The sequence below is a fragment of the Cydia pomonella genome, chromosome 7 (genome assembly GCF_033807575.1).
Source record: "Cydia pomonella isolate Wapato2018A chromosome 7, ilCydPomo1, whole genome shotgun sequence".
In the NCBI taxonomy this organism is placed as follows: domain Eukaryota; kingdom Metazoa; phylum Arthropoda; class Insecta; order Lepidoptera; family Tortricidae; genus Cydia; species Cydia pomonella.
In genome coordinates, this window is record NC_084709.1 from 14,473,974 (window position 1) to 14,490,106 (window position 16,133).

The following is a 16,133-nucleotide window of genomic DNA, read 5'->3' on the forward strand; positions in this document are numbered from 1 at the left end:
TGTACCATACGTATACAAATAAAGCAAACACCTTCTTTTCGCGATTTAAACTGCGTAATACTGATTTATTTGTTATGCTATTAAAAAAACATACTTAAACCCTTACCAGAATCATACCTTGACATCAATTCAATATGTGCCTACATCGGTATTAAATGTACGGGAAGGTAAAACCAATTAACAACATTGAAACTTACACAGTATGATACCTTACAAAAATTATACGAACTCATCAACAATTTCTGAATCCGATAACGCAATCCTCCGACATCAGCTTACGCTTCAGTGTTCCGTTGTATGCAAACAAACAGTAGAGAAGCGAACCGGACGCACCGGACGCTACATGGTGGTGTGCTCCCATTGCACTGAGCGAAGGCGAATCAACTGGAGTAACTAGACCCTAGCCTCCTGACGACCGGGTTCAAAGGTTGCCAGCTTAAATTTAACTCTGTTGACAAAGAGTCGAAAGTTAATTGGGGCATATGTACTTCGTGTAGGACGCCGGTCGTCAGGAGGTTAGAGGCCCTAGTCCCCTAGTCACTAGGGTAATGTAACCTCGAATAGCGCAACAACTTTGAATAATTGAAGAGTGCTATTTTACGTAATGTCATTGTTGAATGTTGATGTCTGAATTCGTTATGCCAGAAATGTTATGCGGGTTATCAAAGTCAAAGTCAAAATATTCTTTATTCAAATAGGCCTAGCAACAAGCACTTTTAAATCGTCAAATTTTACAAATATCATCTTAATCTAAATATCAGAGCAATTTATTGATGCAGTTATTATTGTTCTAATAAAAACATTGGACTATTATAGATATGGTAAACTTAATAATAAGAATTTCACAAAAGGATCGTCAAACATCAAAATTGTATAAAAATACTAGTCTAGAAACTTTCTAGAGTAAAATCTAAATGTCAATAAATACGGTATATATATATATACATTTAATTATCAATTTCATCATTATTAACATAACAATAAATATTTTAATTCTTACGAAATACGTGTATTTTAGATAACAAATACAAGATGTTTGGTTGACTAGAAGAGAAGGATGAATATCATTGTGCCATTTTTTTAATATGGAATTATGGTGTAAAAGCTGACATACATTAAATTTTACAATAATTTACGGAGAATTGCACCAGAAAACCACCAACGAACTGATCGACGTTAAACAACATACAGCAGCGGCAACTACATGCCAATGAAAACTGGCAAACGTCCCATACAAGATTTTTTAATGAATTTCAAATTTCAAACTTTGATGAACGATCTACGCTTAGCAAAAACAGCGGCCAAGTGCGAGTCGGACTCGCCCATGAAGGGTTCCGTACCATTTATGACGTATTAAAAAAAAACTACTTACTAGATCTCGTTCAAACCAATTTTCGGTGGAAGTTTGCATGGTAATGTATATCATATATTTTTTTTAGATTTTTCATTCTGTTATTTTAGAAGTTACAGGGGGGGGGACACATTTTTTCACTTTGGAAGTGTCTTTCGCGCAAACTATTCAGTTTAGAAAAAAATGATATTAGGAACCTAAATATCATTTTTGAATACCTATCCATAGATACCCCACACGTACCATTAATGCCGGTGTTCCTCAGGGCTCTGTTCTGTCCGCGACCTTATTTCTGCTGCATATCAACGACATGCTAGTCCCAGATACTTTTGGGTATGCCGATGACAGCACTGTCGTGGACAGATATCTCTCCAATGCTCGGGCCAAAAAAGAGGAAGTCCAATCTAATCGACAGGCTATGGTAGACCGTCTGAATTTGACACTTATGGTAGTATCCGATTGGGGCGACGCAAACATGGTCAAATTCAACGCTACCAAAACACAGGCGTGTCTGTTCTCTGCGAAACGGAGTCCTTTCGACCTGGCTCCGACTTTCCGGGATGTATCCGTACCGATATCCAACCATCTCCAGCTACTTGGCACAAGTATCTCATCTAACCTGAGCTTCGGGGCGTATATTGAATCTCTGGCTAAATCTGCAGCTAGACGATTAGGCGTCCTTTCTAAGGTCAAGCAGTACTTCACACCGGAGGAGCTTCTTCAGCTTTACATAGCTCAAGTCCGGTCGTGTATGGAGTATTGCAGTCACCTTTGGGATGGATCCGCCAAGTATCAGCTAGCCACCCTAGATTCTATAGACAAACGCGCTAGGAAGCTTATTGGGGATGCGAGATTGGTAGAGGCTAGACTGCAGAGCCTAGAACACCGTAGAAAGGTAGCCTGTTTATCGGTATTCTACAGGATACATTTCGGGGAGTGTGCGATGGGATTACATAATCTTATCCCCCCATCACCGTTCTGCCACCGTGGGACTAGACGCGGACTTGCGTTTCACCCTTACGTCGTTACTTTACCACTGATTCGCACTAAACGCTACGCATCCAGCTTTATCATGCGTACGGCTAAGGAGTGGAATTCACTTCCTGCAAATCTATTCCCAGTCCACTATAACTTGGACCTTTTTAAATCGAGAGTGAATAGACATCTTTTAGGTAAGCATGTTCCATCCTAGACTACATCGGCACTTTCCATCAGGTGAGATTGTGGTCAAATGCTTACTTTTTCGGAATAAAAAAAAAAAAAAAAAAAACGTATGGGTTTGATGAAAAAAAAAATTTTTTTTAATTTTATGACGTTTTTAAAAAAACTACTAACTAGATCTCGTTCATACCAATTTTCGGTGGAAGATTGCATGACAATGTATATTATTTTTTTTTTTAGATTTTTCTTTCTGTTATTTTAGAAGTTACGGGGGAGGACACACATTTTACCACTTTGGAAGTGTCTCTCGCGCAAACTATTCAGTTTAGAAAAAAAATTATATTAGAAACCTCAATATCATTTTTAAAGACCTATCCATAGATACCCCACACGTATGGGTTTGATGAAAAAAGATTTTTTGTTTCAGTTCTAAGTATGGGGAACCCCCAAAATTTATTGTTTTTTTTTTCTATTTTTATGTAAAAATCTTAATGCGGTTCATAGAATACATCTCGTTACCAAGTTTGAATAGTATAGCTCTTATAGTTTCGGAAAAAAGTGGCTGTGACATAATCGGACAGACAGACGGACATGACGAATCTATAAGGGTTCCGTTTTTTGCCATTTGGCTACGGAACCCTAAAAAGGTATGTTGTTTGTGAGGCCTTGATGTCCGCTTGGTGCCGTACCGTACGCTGCGTGTAGCCTCACGTTTCACGTTTTATGGTAAGCTTTTGTCTTCAAAATTACGCTGTTTATATACAGTTGGACGGTGTCAATGTCAACCGAAGACCAAGCCCGAACACTTACTTTACAACTTAATTTGGCCTGTAGGTTCAACTCGCCTGGACTCGATTAATTCTAACATCAGCCATGAAATGACCGAACGCATGCGACAACCGTGTAAGATAAAGCGTCCGTTGTCTGAACAAAGCGTCCGATTAAATCAACGCGTCCATCGATCGTCGTCCCAGAACAAACCTATGTACAGTTAACAACCATTAACTTGCTAGTAAATATACCAGCCGGACTATCATTCAAACACCTATACATAACTAACTTTTGACAAAACCTTTATAGCATAAAAGACATAGGTAGCAGACTTCTTCTTCCTGGCGTTTGTTCCGGCTTCTTGGTCCGCTTGGCAACTAATCCCGAGAATTGGCGTAGGCACAATTTTTTTCGAAATCGATTGCCATCTGACCTTCCAACCCAGAAGAAAAACTAGGCCTTATTGGGCTTAGTCCGGTTTTCTCACGATTATGTGTTCCTTCTCCGAAAAGCGACTGGTAAATATCAAATGATATATTGTACCTAAAGTTCCGAAAAACTCATTGGTACGAGCCGGGGTTTGAACCCGGGATTGAAAGTCCCACGCTCTTACCAACGCCTACTCGACATTGCGGAAAACCCTATGAAGTAGAAAAGTATACACCGTGTTTTGTTTTATTTCCGTTAATTTCAAAGGTGCCCTGAGCTTAAATTAAGAAACTTTCTCAAAAACACCGGTATTCTAATTAACTCCATTTCGGAGATAATCAATAATTATCTTATAAGGCCCTTACGAGCGTGTACACTAACCTTAGGGCCTGTTTACATATTGATTAGTGTTTAGTACGAGTTCATACATTTATACTAAACGTAAGACTATCTCGGACGATCGATGTTCGAAATTACATTGATATGTCACAGTTTTCAATTTTTTGGTTGAATTCAATGTACCTAATGCCCGTGTTACAACAACATTATATGCAACATTTTATTAAATTTTTTTTTGACAATTAACTATGCCATTTAGTTTCCTTAAACGTACTTACCAATACCCCGAAGTTAACGGAATACAATAAAAACACGGTGTATACTACATAATATCTCATACATAAAGATCAAATCTACTCGGCATTGCGAAAAACCGTGTCCAACCGTTCTAGGTGGAAATATATTGTAGACAAATTTGTCCAGCAGTAAACGTCTTCTGATTAATACTAACATTCATTGTCGTCTCAGAACCTCCCGCCCCGTTAGGCTTATCTTCAAAACTACCCCGCCCTCTTTTGAATTCAGCAAACTAATTAAAAACCGTTGCACGCGAAAAATTATTGAACCTTTGAACCTTTTTTGAAGTCATAATAAATCATAACCAACAGGCAACAACCATAGGCAACAGTTCGTACCAATAGACCATCACTATAAAGATTCCGACAAACTAATAGAACAGCAATCTAAATGGCACACCATCAATAGTTCTATCCCCCAAGGTAGCGTATTAGGATGTTTGCTGTTCCTAATATATATTAACGATCTTCCTAAAATAACCAACCACAATGTATCATATTTGCTCACGACGTGACCCTCCTGTTTAGACATGGCAACGACTCCAATGACTACTCGCACATTAAGGAAACATTCACAAATATCACAGACTGGTTACAGGAACACAATTTAATATAAATACAAACAAAACAAAGATAATACAATTCAGACCCTATCAGAAAAAGCCCACCGATTTAAGAGCCCGGTAACGGTTTTAGACCAAAAATGTAAAATTGATAGATTTAGTCGTTGAGATTCTACACCTTTTGTTACGTAATATCTAAATAAAAAGTATTGGTTATATTAGCACTTTTAATAATGAGGTCGCAAGCGTGCGTCCCCGGTAATATGTGACGAAAAGGGACAGTTTTTAAAAATTCATCAAAAAATTATGGTGGTAATTTATACAAAATGATGTATAAGAACAGTTTCAGCAAATGTTGTAGATAGTTTAAATATCAAAATTACGTCGATTTTCAGAGTAATTGTCACTTGTTTTGAAGTAATTTCCGGCGAAAAATTTTTTCGTCTAACGTTCATTTACACAACTTCAAATTTATAATAACAAAAATGTAGTTTATTAAAGTACAGGATATGTGTAATACAAAATTACCATTTTTAGCAGTCTTTACGAAATTTACAAATAAGGTCGACAAAATCCGTGCTTTACGCGCGTTTACCTAAACGTCATTTATAAAAAAAACATATAAATAACATACTAATTAAGTGACTCTGATAAAAAAAAATCAAATGAAAGATAACAAGACGTGTGAATAGAAACCAGTACTTGTTATTTCTAATAGTTATCTAAAGGTGTACAGTTTCATCGACTAAATCTATCAATTTGACATTTTTGCGACTAAAATCGATAACGGTCTCTTAACACGGCTGTTGCAGGATCTAAAATTAATGAAGACACAGAATGCACTTTATTAGGGATAACTATTGACACTCATCATCAACTGGAAAAAACACATATTAAAAGTAAAATCAAAACAATCTATTTTCCTTTTTGCCCTGAACATTCTAAAGTCAAACACTCATACTGAGTGCGCCTTGCCCACATACCACTGTACCATGGTTTCACAATAAAGATTTCTATTCTAACCCGAAAATCACGTGAGCACCTTCGCCGCGCCGAATTCCCGCCAGGTTCATTCAGAAAAAAATATTTAAAAATATATGACTCTCATTTTTAAATTTATAACTGAATTACCAGCCTTTCTAATGGAGTATAATAAGCTAGTATCACACAAATGAGCATAAGGAGTATCTATTTTTTTTGTCTATAGTGACTAATACGAACAAGAGGTCGCCACAAGGACAATCTAAAATAGGTTTCGTACCCATCCATGACCATCCCTACTAATATCGTGAATGCGAAAGTAACTGTCCATCTACTCTGTCAGTCTGTTACCTCTTTATGCCAATACTTATGTTTAAATCGCTGAACCGATTTAGATGAAATATGAAATATAGTATGGAGATAGTTTGAGGCCCGGGAAAGGAAAGGACATAGGATCATCGTCATTCCATGCCCACAAAGACGCAGGTACTAGTTAGATTAGAAACAACGGTTATTCTCAGTCAGTTTAAACTTTAATTTATCATGGCTTAACATTGTGTTCGCGCTCAACGAAAACAATAAAAAAATGTTTGTAGCGCAGTATCGCGAGTCGCGACATTAAGCCAGCGTTCAGTGTTGTCATAGATCACAATCTAGTTCAGCCGCGTTAAGAATTCATAAAGCTTAAATTACTCTAACGGGAGAATGCTGTTGAGTGAAACAATTTAGGGTGGTTATCAGGAGGTGGAGACGCCAGCAATTGAGACATTACGTTGTTTGGCGGGTCCGTAACGAGCAACTTGCTTCAACAAATTACTTACTACAACGCTGTCGGGCTCGCCGCACGGACCACACATTGTCATTTTACAAAAGGTCACATGTTCAGCCAACGTTAAAGATATGTCTACACTATTGCACCCAATTGCGTTGTAATACGGCAGATAATGTTTCCATATGTTTAACGTCGACTGTATAACATACGATTGTGAACGGCGCAATGGATTTTCTCAAATACCACATCGAGTATTCGAGTCTGCAAAATGCGCAATACACATGTGGTACACGGTACACGTGTATTTCTTACAGAAATTCACGACACGGTTCTTAACATTTCCGCACTGTGTTAGTAAGTTCATTCTTGGGTGCGATAATAATTCTAATAACTTATTTAATTTCGGCGGGAAATGCAGGCACCTAGTAGTTTTTTTACATTGAGCTTTTTATAGCAATAAGTCAGCGGTTGCTAACCTGGGGCCAATTACCCCCGTAGGGGTAAAACTGGTATTTTACGAGGATAATAAGCTCAATTAAACATAACAAAAATTAGACCTTTAAGAAAGAATATTGATAATTACTGGGAGGAAGGAGGAGTAAGATCGGGTTCCTTAGTTAGTCATAGGGGTGGCGGAACTGAAAATGTTAAGAACAAATAAGTATTAAATAACTAAATAAGATTAAAACACCCTTAATGGCTCAATTATTAAAAACCGTCATTTGAGGTGTACTATAAATAGCATAAACATTTGGGCGTTAACATATTGTATTGAAATAAACATCCCAAATGGATGAACTTAGAGATAAAAACATTATAGTTCTGCAATCAAACAGAGTTATAATTTAAAAATGTAATTTAGGATTTAACTCTATTTGCCAACCTAATCTTTTGATGAATTTCGTAAGTTCGTGGCATGGCATAAATCCTTATTAATATTAGTTTAAAAATAACTCTTTATGTTTGTTACCTCTTCATGCTTAAACTGCTGAATGGATTTAGATGAAATTTGGTACAAATGGTAGTTTGAGGTCCAGGGTAGGACATAAGGTAATTTTTCAATCACAATCATCAATTATCACAAGACTCAAAAGGTGGCAGGTCTTGAAACTAGACCGGAGAGAATAACCCACCCTATCTCTTCACATAAAAGAAATGGTGGTCAATGGACTACCACCTGGAGAAAGAAATTGATAGCATACAATCCGATTATGACTAAGTAGTCAATTTCTTTCTCCAGGTGGTAGTGCCAATGGAAAATGAAAGTAAAACCAAACAAACTAAAAAAAAACATCATCATTCCATGCAGACATTGTCGCAAGCAATATTAAATAAATATGTGATATTTTTGCAGCTCTGAATATAGACTGTAGTTATTATTATTTAAGTTTAGATCTCACACATCTGTTTTAAAATTGACTTTTCTTTTGTTATATGTCCATGATGTGTGTTTCCTTAAGGGCCTCCTCCATCTTCTTCCATTTTTCTTTGTCTTCAGCAGTATTCTCCCAATTCTTTCCTGCAATTTCTATGATGTGACCCCATGTGTGTGTGTGATGTGAACCCATCTCTTTTTTGTCTTCCCGAGTTCCATTCGCCCAATGGATTTGATGAGAGCTAGATCAAGACTGTAGTTAGCAGCCTTAATAGTTTTTCAATATATATGTGTATCTGTTCTGTTATTCCTAATCTACAACACATACAAGCAATTCAAACATAAAAAAAGATACACAACATTTTCATTAGAGAATGTGCACGTTAATCTATTACAGTGCACATGAACTCCAAATAGCCTAACAGTTACAAAGTAACCTAATCACCGTCAGATATATTGGAGCAACCGAGGTGCTCAAAAATATCTGTACACACACTCTAATGCCTTGACAATAGAGGTGAGTTCAGATATTTATGAGAACCTTGGCCGCTCCAATAATATGGCAAATGTAATATAAAACTTCAAATCTGGGTGTGTGAGGCTTGGTTTGAACCGCAAAAGATTTTTTTTCCATCACACATTGTTATGTTTTGTTTTTTTTCTTGTGACCACACATGTTTGACCAATTCTAGTTCAATGTTTATACTTTTTAAAATATGTTTTTTAATTTATCACATTTTACAACATAATTATTACTTTGCAGACAATACTTTGTGTCAATCAAAAATGTTGATACTTTTGAGTGAAACTTAAGCAGGGACCGAATACCAGTATATGTTTAATACATATTAACTAGTATATTGGTTGTTTATGTATATTTTTGCATTTCAATTAGTTAATCTGATAACTCATTGTCCTTACCTAAATATTATTCTAGTAAATCAGAGAAATATTGCGAAGTCTGTGTATTATTATGAAGTATGTGTTACAGCATTGTGATATAGATACATGTGACTCCCTTTGACAGTTAAGTAAAATGATAAGTACAAAAAATTATACTTATTTAAGCATGGAAATATATTTAATGGTGAAATAATGAGTGGCTTCAAGCTTCTAGCTGAAGTAACTGAGATTTTTTTCTTTAATCTGTGACCTGCACCTGCAGGTTCCTGCAGGGTAGTAAGGCTGCCAGAGCTCAACGAGGGTATGGAGTGGTGTGGAGACGTGTAATTCCTCTAGACTTAAAGGCGTCCATAGGCTACAGAGGGCTACAGACTACTTACCATAAAATGGTATGGGGCGTATGCTTGTTTGCCACTGAAATAGTATTGAAAAAAATTAGTGCTTATAATTATAATCAATCTAGCAATATATATATATAACAACATAGATATTAGTTATCACTTCTGTATTATATTGTGGTTTTAGTTTCTATAAAGATAGTCCCATTTTAATTTAGATTATTATACATTTCGATTTTAGTTTTAAATAATTAAGTGAGTAATTTAAAAGTTTTGTTGACACTGACAATATCTTATATCTTTATTGGTAATATTTTAGCTTTATTGGCAAAATTGTTATGGTAGAAATGATACGAATTTGTGTTAGGTATCCTAAGTAAACAAGTTATGATAGTATAGGCAGAAATTAAATAAAATCATCACCTTTAAGTTACTATTTAGGTACTTATAAATAATATGATACTCTCTCTAAAAACGGAATCTCTAAATATTTAACGTAATGGTAGATTAAATAATCTCCTGTTTAAATGCTGTGGTTACAAAAAGGTTACCTGTGTTTACTTAAAAACACCAAGATTATCTTTCGACAAGGAATCATCTTTGAATTGGTGAAAGATAATCACGCCTTACATAACAAGACGTTATTTCGATCACCAAGCTTAAAAAGCTGAAATGTTAAGGTCTTAAAACTTATAACAATTATATTTCACTATCGTACCTTGGAATGGTTCACCTCTCCGTAATATGAATTCTTTAACAACAGCACAGCACTAACACTTTCATTCGGTTCTTGATAAGTCGTTAATAACTTTAATTTAAAGTCCACAGGCACGGCTTTTCTACAATATCACAAAAAATCTCTTCCTGCTTTGCGTCTTCTTCCCAACATTCCTAACAAAAAAACTAACCATAAATAATCATGACATGACGTGACGTTCAGAAAGCTTTCTTTTACTGTAAATTGTCTAAGCTTGGGTTAAAAACTCTGATTCAAGAGTAACAAATTTAAAAAATCTACAGTTTCAAAATATTTTATCCAATCCTTTTATAATAATTTCTTTTAAAAAACAATATGTTTTGTTATATAATATATTTTGCATTCCTTAATATATATGGAACAGAAAAACTTAAGTTTTTCTTAAGCAATTGTGGCCTGGATTCGAGGCTTTTAAGGAAAATTATGGACCTAGAAAATAAACCGGACAGTGTACATTGGCCAAAAATTGTCCTCATGAAAAGTCAAAGTGGGCCGTTGCATCTCTTTCTAATTAGGGTGACCATAATCATCCGATGTGGGACATTAGGATAACATGGATTATATAGTTTGGCCAGGATCTTTTCTTATTCGTGCATAGTCAGAGAGAATCATGCTGTCTTTTCGCTGTGCTACTATTATGGTCCCTGAAAAGGGATGGATATAATTTTTTTCTCTTCTGTAAAAAGCTTCACGAAACTTTAATTAATTTAGTCGTTCTAAACGCTGTTACTGATAGGCGTACGTGAAGGTGGTTCGCCGTAACGTTTGTCAAAAACACAGGTATGAGAGAGAGAGAGAGGGAGACAGATATTCTTGTATGTGTGACTGAGGGCCGCAGGGGGAAGTGGAGTGCGGGACACAGCTAGAAGAGCGCAGCCGATCGTCGAACAAGTCAGCGAGTCACCTCTGAAGCGCGCTTGCCACTCAAGAGTCAATTTCTTATAATTTCGTATTTAATTTTCAAATTATGCACTTAGTAATAAATTAGTCAAAAGTATTGCGGAAGTTCTTATTGTCCTCCTGGACAGGTCGCGGTTCGCTACGCCCGTTTATTATAGTTTTTAACTAGGGCGCTTGTTACTGGAGCATGGACTTTGAATTTCTTTTAATTATTATCTTTTTCTTACGATAGTATTATGGAGTTTGTTAAGAGTCAAGCCTACCGTGAACGCCGAAGTTCGCAAATTGCGAGAATCTTTCTCTGTTAACTCTTAACATTAACTACGAGTAGAAGAGAAAGATGCCCGCAATTTGCGAAATTCGGTGTTCACGATAAGCCAGCTGTGCGGAAAGAGAATGTAAAGGAACTAGTGATGTGCCGTTCCCAGTAAATGTTCCAAAGCTAGTAAATTTCCAGTAACGTTTTTGGTATCTGTTAGAAAAATACACTTTTCATGGTTGTCTATATGCTCCCTTCCTATAAAAACCTAGGTGACCATAGAGTTCTCTCTCTCTCATTTCTGACAAGCCGCCTATGTAGCTGTAAGTTATATGTGTCGTCCATTAATTTATTTTAAAACATAATTGAAATACGAAGTCTCTACAATCGTTGTGTGTAACTAATTCCAAATGCATATTAATTATTCAAAATAATTCCTGCATGAAGATGATTGTTTGATTTGTGTCCGCCACCACGAAAACCTTCCTGCGCTCTCAACTCTGCTAAAAGGTTAGTGGTCCAGAAAATAAAGGTCTACTGTTTTTATCCCATGAAGGGTTTTTACTGTTAGAATAACAGGACCTGTGTTCGTGTAGAATAAAACTTGAGTGTTGTCGACTTACACGAGCACGAGGTATAACCTCAAAATGGCGGAATCACAATCATCAAATCATTTTGCTACTTCTACATTAATTGAAAAGCTGCACGGACTGGATAATTATTTATCTTGGAAATTTGCAATTAAAATGATGTTAACATTGGAAAATTTGTGGGCTGCGTCGATGGTTCCGACGCGGACGGCGGCAAGGACGCGAGGGCGCTGGCGCGCATCTGCCTTTCAATTCAACCCAGCTTATATCAGCTTGTAAGAAACTGTACAACATCCAAGGATGCCTGGAAAAAGCTCGCTGACGCCTTTGAAGACAAAGGACTTTACAGGAAAGTACTCTTACTCCGACAGTTACATAGAGTTGAGTACCACAATTTCTCCTGCATGTCTGACTACATAGAAGGTGTGATGAAGCTCGTCGCCCAGCTCTCTGATATAGGGAAGAATATTGAAGATGGCGAAGTGGCCGAAATATTGCTCCGGATTGCCAGAAGAATACAATGTTTTAGTATCTGGCTTGGAAACAGCTGGATTAACAAACACACTCACTAGTGAAATCGTCCGTACTCGGCTTTTACAGGAAGATCATCGAAAAAGCAACATTCAGACTAACAATGATACATCAACAGCGTACATGATAAAGAAGAAGAACACCAAGCTTTTATGCTCATAATGCAAGCGCAATGGACATGTGGCCCGCAGATGTTTCAAGAGGAAACGTGAGGAAGCAAAGGCAAATAAAGAAGATCACACACTGTATGCTGCTGCCTATTCCGCATGTACCTCTGAAGACTTCATCATTGATAGTGGCGCAACGGTTCACCTAGCAGGAAATCAAGAACTTCTTCATGAAACCAAAAAAAAGTGTTTGATATCTATTGCTAACGGAGAACAGCTTAGCAGTGAGCTCATAGGTAAAGTTCCTCTTAATGAGAAAACTTGTATAGATAATGTAATTTTTGTGCCACAGCTGGCAAGTAATTTATTATCAGTAAATCAAATCACTGAAAAAGATTGCATTGTCGTTTTTGATAAACAATCCTGTAATATTTATTATAAAAATTCATGTAAAATCACAGGCAACTGTTTCTTATCTGCTAATAAAAGTAATGGGCTTTATAGACTTAAATTGCAAGAGCAGCACATTCCCGAATTAGGTCACTCTGCGCCTCTTCACTCTAGGCAGGGACTACAGAGTGCCAATGCTGCCGTGCCCGCGCCAATGCATCTTTGGCATAGACGCTTAGCACATCTGCATCACGACGGTATGTACGTTCTGGGTGGAGGAGATCAGTGTGTTGGTGTCGTTTTTCAGAATAAACACGATTTGCCAAGCAGCTGCGTGCCATGCCTTACTGGGAAGATGTCTGTGACACCTGTTCCTAGGCAAAGAAGTGGACGTGCTACTAAACCACTGGAGCTGATCCACAGTGACGTGTGTGGTCCGATGCAAGTCAGCACTTGGAATGGAGCCCGCTTCTTGCTGACATTCACTGATGACTGTACCAGGAAAAGCTTCGGTTATCTCATGAAGAATAAGTCAGAAGTAAGTTCCCATTTTATTGATTTTAAAAATATGGTAGAGAAACAGACTGGGTTACATATCAAAATTTTACGTAGTGATTGTGGTACAGAATATTGTAATAGTAGTTTATCAAGTTTTCTTAAACGTCATGATAAAATACACCAAACGACTGTCCCTTACAATCCAAACCAAAATGGTGTATCGGAGAGATTAAATTTAACAATTCTTTCGAAAGCTAAAGCTATGTTGCAGGAAAGTGCTTTGGATGATCGTTACTGGGGTGAAGCTGTGATGACAGCAATCTATTTAAAAAATAGATCCCCTAGTAGATCATTATCAAACAAAATTCCGGAATGCGAGTGGACTGGGTCAAAAATTGATCTGAGTCATTTGCGCGTCTTTGGCTGCATAGCATATTCCCATGTGCCACATCAGAAAAGACGAAAGCTTGATGCTAAGGCTAAACTATATATATTTGTTGGTTATGGTGAAACATGTAAAGGCTATAGATTAATTGACCCCAATAATCCTCGCAAGGTAATTTACTCTCGAAGTGTAGCTTTCTTAGAGGATGAATTTATGGACAAGACACCAGTTACGAGGCAGGCTAGAGAGCATTTTATTATACATGATCAATTAAATTTTACCAATTTTAATAATAATTGTTATAGTGATATTTTACAAAATAATGGTGATCATGTAGCAAGTGATAACTGTGATACTAGTGTTAATGAGAACTGTGATATTAGTGATAAGTCTAAAATAAGCTCTAAAAATGTTTCAGAGGCGGAAGTGACGCCAACTGCGCAGTCTCCGCTCTCTGATGAGTATCTGTCGCTTGATGAAGATGGTGATGAGGGTGATTTGAACCTGCACTCAGACACTCCATCCTCTCTGCCAGACCCATCACTTCGAGGAGGAGAGTCGATTTCACCGGTTGCTGCCAATGCGTCGACATCTCGCCCCGTTCGCAGTACGAGAGGTATTTTCCCAGAGAGATTTAATGATTTTGAACTGTTGTCGCTATATGTCACTGATAGTTATCAAGATGAACCACAAACATACTCCGAGGCTATCAGTTTTCCTGAAAAACATGAGTGGCTTACAGCTATGAGAATCGAACTTGATTCAATGGTAAGAAATAATGTATGGGAACTAATAGACCGGCCTATGAATCAGAATGTTGTTAAAAATAAGTGGGTTTTTAAAAGAAAATTAGATTCTGCAGGTAATCTTGTTAGATACAAAGCTCGTTTGGTTGCCTGTGGTTACAGTCAAAAAGAGGGTAAAGATTTTTCAGATATCTATGCACCAGTAGTAAGACATCAAACCCTCAGACTTTTGTTTAGCATTTCAAATCAGCTGGCACTACATATGGATCATATAGACGTTACAACCGCGTTCTTAAACGGTAATCTTGATGAAACAATCTATATGGAGCAACCGGCTGGTTTTAAAACTGACAAAAATAGTAATAAAGTATGTTTATTGAGGAAAAGCATATACGGCTTGAAGCAAGCAAGTCGTATGTGGAATGTAAAAATTCATCAAGTGTTAAATGAAAATGGCTATAAACAAAGTAAATGTGAGCCTTGTGTTTATGTTAAGAAAACCAAAGAGGAAAATATTATCTTAGCATTATATGTTGATGATTTTTATGTGTTTCATAATGGCTGTATTGATAAATTGATTTTACTTTTAAAGAACCATTTTGAAATTTGACATTTAGGAAATTTGAAAAATTGTCTTGGTATGAAAGTAACTGTAACAAACAATATCACTGTATTAGATCAGTCAGACTACATAAGGCGCATTTTAGCTAAATTTAATATGAGTAATTGTAAACCTGTATCTACTCCATTGCCAGTAAACTGCAGGCTGGATAGATCTGATAAGCCATGTTTAGAAGATGAGAAATATAAATACAGACAGCTTTTAGGGTCACTTATGTATTTATCAGTGTGCACTCGCCCAGATATATCTTACGCTTGCAGTCAGCTGAGTCAGTATAGTACATGTTTCGACCAAAGTCATTGGCGTGTTGCTAAACGGGTACTTAGATATTTGGCTGGAACAATAAATTATGGTCTTTGTTTTCAAATCACTATCGGCATAAGCTACTATATCAGTTTCGATATTGTAGCTTATGCCGATAGTGATTGGGCAAATGACTTGTCGGATCGCAGATCTTATACTGGCTATGTTATAAAAATTGGTGAAAATGTGATTAATTGGGAGGCTAAAAAGCAGAGATGTACAGCCCTGTCAACATGTGAATCTGAGTATATTACCATAAGTGATGTTACTGTACATAATGACAATCAGAGTGCTCAGAAATTGTTATTAGTTAAAGAATATTCCCATAAAAGAACTAAACATATTGATTTGCGATACCATTATGTTAAACAGCTGATACAGGATAAGAAAATCAATGTTATGTATTTACCTACAGATAAAATGCTTGCTGATATATTTACTAAGCCTTTGTGTATTGAAAAACATACATGTTTTGTAAAGGGTCTAAAATTGAAATGTATAGAATGTTAGTGCATTCATTGACATTTGTAATTTTGCTTCTTCCTTTTTAGTTTATTAACATGTATGTACCAATAGCTATCACAGAGCTTTTTATTACAGGAGCATATAAGGAGGAGTGTTAGAAAAATACACTTTTCATGGTTGTCTATGCTCCCTTCCTATAAAAAGCTAGGTGACCATAGAGTTCTCTCTCTCTCATTTCTGACAAGCCGCCTATGTAGCTGTAAGTTATATGTGTCGTCCATTAATTTATTTTAAAACATAA

General features: G+C 36.6%; 1 protein-coding gene across 1 annotated transcript in view; it reads right to left on the minus strand.

Annotated features, from left to right (window-relative positions):
* Window positions 1-10,241, minus strand: part of LOC133519893 (bifunctional heparan sulfate N-deacetylase/N-sulfotransferase) — a 176,807-nt gene extending 166,566 nt beyond the window's left edge. The window contains exon 1 of the mRNA XM_061854081.1: window positions 9,998-10,241. The gene's annotated coding sequence lies outside the window, so the exon portion shown is untranslated. The remainder of the gene's footprint in view (window positions 1-9,997) is intronic.
* Window positions 10,242-16,133: the final 5,892 nt, after the last annotated feature.